Genomic DNA, 6,330 nt, shown 5'->3' on the forward strand with positions numbered 1-6,330 from the left:
AATAGCGCGGATCTGAAGTGGTTAAAACTTTTTTTTTTGCATTGATACATGTCCCTTGGGGCAGGACCCAGGTCCCCAAACACTTTTTAGGAAAATAACTTGCATATTAGCCTTTAAAATTAGCACTTTAGATCTCTCCCATAGACTTGTACAGGGTGTTTTGCGGCTTTTCGAATTTGCCGCAAACACCCCAAATTGTTCAACTCGAAGCTCATCCCTACGCAAGAGGTGTCGTTCTGGTCATATTGTGTGAGGAGATCCTCATAGTAAACAAAGATACTACAAATGTTCTTGAGGGTGTCTGGGGATGTTGTTAAGTTTATGAAAGCTTGTCAACATAGAAGGAAGTAATATTTGGCAGCTGAATGGTTGAGGTCTGTATACATTTTTTCTTTGTGTAGAGCAGTAGTTTCTCCTGTTTTATCTGTGATTTTTTTTGGGTTGTGAGGGAGACATCCAATTTTTTTAGTATTGCTCTCTGAGCAACTAAAAGACAAATTAGGTTCCAATTTTTGTGTTGGGTCTTAGCATTGGAAGACCATATCAGAAGCTGCTTGTCCCAATACCCGAAGATGAGAAGAAGAGGGTCTTTAGGAAGATTAAGCAGGGTGATTCCTTGAATGAAGGATATTGTTTTTCCCAAAAAGTGGAGATGTATTTGCAAGTCCAAAAGCAGTGAGTTAGCGTAGGTTTAGGTTGGTGACAGAGAGGGTAGGAGGCTGAGTGAGGTTTATTTTTATCCAGAGGGAAAGGTATGTGTGCACAATTAATTATTTTCATTTGTGTTTCCCTCCATTGTTTGCAAGATATCAGCTGGAGGACTTTGTTCTATCCCTGCAGAATTGTGTCTGATAACTCTGGATCCAGAAAGCCCTTTCCCCAATTTGCTACGAAGAAGACAAAAAAGGGGAGGTGATCTTGCTGATCAGAGGTTTATATATGTCTGAGATGGTGTAGGAACCTTCTTGTAGTAGACAATCAGTTATTGATGTTTTAAATCTCTTACTCCCCTCCTTGCAAGCAGTGCAGATGAAGTTGACACATTGCCAGTAGTAGAAGACATGGGAGTTTGTTAGAGAGAATTTTTTAGCTATGATCGGAAAAGCATATGGTACGCCTGTTTCTGTGTCACAGAGAGAGAAAACTCAGTAATGCCATTTTGTTTCCATAAGGTGTATATTGAGTGATCTATCCCCAAGGGGAAGCTGGGCTTTCCTTGAATTGGCAGGTTCCTGGAGATGAAGCCGGAGAGGTTTAAGCTCTTGCATATTTCCCTCCATGCTATAGCTGTATCTTTTAGAAAAAATATGTAACGCTTCACAAATTTGTGTGTCATGCTAATCTTCTCTGTATCATTCCAATTTTAGCATATGTCTTGCCGAAGCGAGGACCATTTTGCTCATATTAAAAATTATAGAATCATGATTCTGCATCATAAAGCAAGAACTAGTCAAAATACTTCACCACATGTACCTGTTCTTTATTGGGAATTGGTTTTATGTATAAATAAATAGATTTTTTTTTTTATATTTGTGTACATAATCATTTATACTTTACCTTTAATACGCACCGTGATAGTCCGCTAGCTCCCTTTTTCTGGTGGTTCTGGTTGGGGACCAGACCTCCAAATTTCTATTCTATAAAGCAAGAACAAATCCATTGCAGATCTCTTAGGCCGCGTACACACGCGGGGACTGTTCGCCCAACTTTGTCCGCTGAACAGTGTTTCGGCGGACAGTCCGCTCGTGTGTGGGCTTTCAGTGGACAGTTTCAGCGAACAGTCCGCTGAACAAGGTTTTTCAGAAATTCCGAAAAACTGTCCGCTGAAACTTTGTTTCAGCGAACAGTCCCCTCGTGTGTAGGCTTGTTCGTCAAACTAAGTTCCGCGCATGCTCAGAAAGGATTTACACGCCGAAAGTTATAATGCAGTGTATAGGACGTCGTATTTTTCGTCCCATCGTACGTGCCGTTCACGTCATCGCGCACGGTTTCAGCAAACTGTTCGTTCGTCGTGTGTGGCCATGTCCGTCCATGCTAATTTTGAGCGGACTGTTTGCCGAAACTGTTTGACGGACAAAGTTGGGCGAACAGTCCCCGCGTGTGTACGCGGCCTAAGGCAATAGAATGTATGAACGTCAGACACATTACCATGCATTAACACACGTGAACACACATTAATGCACATGCAAAATGCTGCTTTTTGCTGCAATTATGCTGCTAAAAAAAAAAAAAACATCAATAGCATGCATTGTGCATAAAGTCTAATTGTATGTCACAATTTTTTTTTTTTATAAGGAGCAGAAGAAGGCTGCAGGCTCTTTAGATTACCGAACACACCTGCAAACCAAGGAAAATCCTCTTATCACATCGGAATTTGTTTGCTGTACTACATACTGGTGATTACTTACTAAAGCTGATACACACAGAATCCGGTGCAGCTCTGCATAGTAACCAATTTGTTTCTAGGTTTTATTGTCAAAGCTTAATTGAACAAGCTGAAGTTAAAAGCTAACTGGTTACTATGCACAGCTGCATTGATACTGTGTGCACCCGTTTTAGTAAATCCCCCCCCCCCCCCACTGTCTGTTTATCAGGACCAAGTTTCTATCAATCCCACACCCCCAAAACATATTTAAAAAATAAATAGGTATGCCAAGATTTGCCCTAACCCCCTATTTTGTAAGTAGTTCAGCAAATGCACAGGAAGTAGGCTAAGTCTGAGATAGATATGCTGAAAGACACTTTTTTTTCTTTTGGCTGCTGTTTTAGAATTTAGAGCAGTGAAGCTTGTTGTCACTTTACTACACTGTAACTGATGAGGATCTGTACAATAGGATCCACAATTACAAATGAAATGGAAGGCTGCGCCTGTTCACCAATGCTATATGGTAGAGCACCCATTCAATTAATTTCTAAAGTTTGGTTCTGCAGAGCGCACACCATGGAAAATCTGCTTCTTGGATCACCAGAGACACAAGGGATGATTTAGAGGCCTGACAAAGTCACAACAAAAACATATAAGAAAATTGCACAAATTTCTGTGGAAAAATCTGTGAGCATCCACCATAAACAAATTGGCTGGATTCACTGCAAATTCAGATTCATATAATCAGATAATTCAGAAATATTTTCGATACAACATCTGAAGTCCTTTGAAAATACTGTTCAGTTTTTTTTCTCATTCACTTACAGGCTAGCTTCAGAAATGTTTTGTGGGCTTTAATAGATATTTTACATTGAGGATTCTGCACTGTTTCTTTCACACTAAAGCTTCACATAATGCCTCAGTAGCTGAGCAGGCCTGAAATTTACAACAGTAGATAGATGTGTTCTGTAGAAAAAGAAGCACTGAGCATAGATCACCACCTGTGCTGGTGTTTTTCTGAAATTAAGTTTTATAGACTGAATCTTCCTTTCACCTGTTCCATTGGATAGAGGAAATCCAAGACAAATGTGAACTAGAAAAAAATCTCCACTGCCATGAAAGTATTTTTTTTTATTTTTTATTACCATTCCTAACATAACCTGGCAATTAGGCAACTTCTGGATATGTTAAAATAGTAAACATCTACATATGAAAATCCTCTGAAATCAAAGATAGCCTTCTGCTATGGTATGTCTGATATGTCATATAACAAAGGGGTGTTACATTGGTGACCTTTTGACCTGTACAAAATTGCGGCAAAAATCGTGGCAAAATCACTGTAAAATTGTGAGGCATGGAAGTTCCATCCTATTGGTGTATATACACCTTGACAAGCCTTGATAACTCATTGGGCATATGCCTTATTGAGTCCAAACTTTCCAGTAATCTTTCTCAAAGTTGGTAGTGGTTGTCTCCTTTACACACGCGTGATCACTATGTGATACCCGCTGATACCATAAGGACTTACCCTCCTTTTCTTGAATCCATTTCAACACTTGTTCTTCACCTATGTGGATTAATTTTGTTTTCGATTTGATCTTATTTGATATTTTAAATGATAATAATGGGCTGATGGCGCTACCTCAGACCTATTGTTATATATTTATATCCAACTAATTCTTTCTATTATTTCCAAATTTAACCAAGTGCCACTACAAATCTGTTATATTCCTTACCCTAAAAAGGGTAAGTGCACACAGATCCTTACTAACGTGAACGAACACTCAATCAAAATCCCAAAGGGATAAAGAAAAAATGTGTTAAACCCTAAAAGGCCCCCACAACCACATATAAAATCCAAAGATCCCAAACAATATTCAAACTATATTTTTTGTGATAGTAATTCTTGTGATCTCAAAAAATATATATTACTATACTACATAGCCGACTACCACACACAATATACAAAACCCCTATTCGGGGGAAAAAGTTACACTTATAATCGCACTGCGTTTGTGCAATTCCTGTGCAATTCCTATACCTATGCACAATTTATATTACCACTATACTCCCCGTGGGTGAAAAAATATATTACAATGAAGAAATAAAACCCACCAAAACCATGAAAAATACAAACAATAAAGAAAAAAGTCAAAAAGCTAGAAAAAAATAATAATAATAAAAAAATAAATAATAATAAATGTGCGGGGTAATTCCTAACCCCCTTGCGAGTGTGCAAAAACCTGAAAAAAAGTGTAAGTAGAATCCAAAACGTATCAATAGGTTTATATATCTATTCATATAAGGTCCACAAAAAGTCTCATAAATGTGCTTTCAACCATGCGATTATTCCTTTTCAAATAACAGGAAGGTGACTTTTGTGATTAAGCCTGCTTATTGGTGACTTCCGTGCTCGTTCCCCCTCAAGGGTCCCCACTCACCGAATCCACGCACCCCCTAGGGGGTATATTGCCTGTAATCTGTGCTCCACTAGGTTGAGGATTCTTCTAATTAGCTCTGTCTTCAGCTGATCTTCCCCAAGGTTGGTTGGAAATGATGAACGAAGGAGGCTTTGTTATCCGCCAATAGGTCCTCAAGAAAGAAAAAGTCTACTCATGGTGTAGTATTCTCAATAACTGACCACTTGAGAGAAAGGGAAACGGGCTACAAAAAAGGTTCTTCAAAAATAGGCTTTCACAGGAAAATAGCTTCTGCAATAATTTATACCTTATTAGTGTGTATATAGCAGAGGACTAATGATCACTTAAAATGCTTTATTACAAAAATTACAAAAAATACAAAAAATACAAAAAAGAGAGAGAGCATTTACATATACCAAAAAATTATTCTACAGTGCTTAGTGCAAAAAGCCGCTTTTTTTACAAAGATGTCCTTTTGGACCAAAAGTGCGATCTACAGCAGTTGCGCTATAAGCCTGTACATTTAGTATATGTGTATATACCAGTAATGCATCTCGGAAAAAATACAGGAATTCCAAAAGCAAAACTAAAATAAACCCGAACAACAGAAAAATATTAAAAAATGAATAAAAAATCTTAAAAACAACAGTCCTTTTTAGTGCACACCAGCGCTATACACAAATATATGGAGCCTTAGTACCCAATTCTCTAAAGGGTTCCGTTTGCTTAGGCACTACAGGCTTCCCATACACTGGATGCAGATCTACTTAAATTAATAAAGCAATGTTCCTCCAATGGACGGAGGTTTAAAAGAAATTATGGCACCAGCCCGGTTCGCCCATCCACAGGGGTAATCCCCTATTCGAACGGCGTGCGCTCCAACTGCGCTCCACCGGGTCAGGCGCACCGGAAGTGACGTGGCGTACGTAATGACGCTGGACGCGTTTCGTCATAGACGTCCTCAGCAGCTGAGGACGTCTATGACGAAACGCGTCCAGCGTCATTACGTACGCCACGTCACTTCCGGTGCGCCTGACCCGGTGGAGCGCAGTTGGAGCGCACGCCGTTCGAATAGGGGATTACCCCTGTGGATGGGCGAACCGGGCTGGTGCCATAATTTCTTTTAAACCTCCGTCCATTGGAGGAACATTGCTTTATTAATTTAAGTAGATCTGCATCCAGTGTATGGGAAGCCTGTAGTGCCTAAGCAAACGGAACCCTTTAGAGAATTGGGTACTAAGGCTCCATATATTTGTGTATAGCGCTGGTGTGCACTAAAAAGGACTGTTGTTTTTAAGATTTTTTATTCATTTTTTAATATTTTTCTGTTGTTCGGGTTTATTTTAGTTTTGCTTTTGGAATTCCTGTATTTTTTCCGAGATGCATTACTGGTATATACACATATACTAAATGTACAGGCTTATAGCGCAACTGCTGTAGATCGCACTTTTGGTCCAAAAGGACATCTTTGTAAAAAAAGCGGCTTTTTGCACTAAGCACTGTAGAATAATTTTTTGGTATATGTAAATGCTCTCTCTCTTTTTT

The 6,330-nt window shown here is 39.1% G+C and overlaps 1 pseudogene; it reads right to left on the reverse strand.

Moving 5' to 3' along the window:
• Positions 1 to 1,301: 1,301 nt before the first annotated feature.
• Positions 1,302 to 1,391, reverse strand: LOC143986250 (U6 spliceosomal RNA; annotated as a pseudogene).
• Positions 1,392 to 6,330: the final 4,939 nt, after the last annotated feature.

The sequence above is a fragment of the Lithobates pipiens genome, unplaced genomic scaffold (assembly GCF_037356315.1).
Source record: "Lithobates pipiens isolate NorthernLeopardFrog02 unplaced genomic scaffold, aLitPip1_a1.2 Scaffold_16, whole genome shotgun sequence".
Lineage (NCBI taxonomy): Eukaryota > Metazoa > Chordata > Amphibia > Anura > Ranidae > Lithobates > Lithobates pipiens.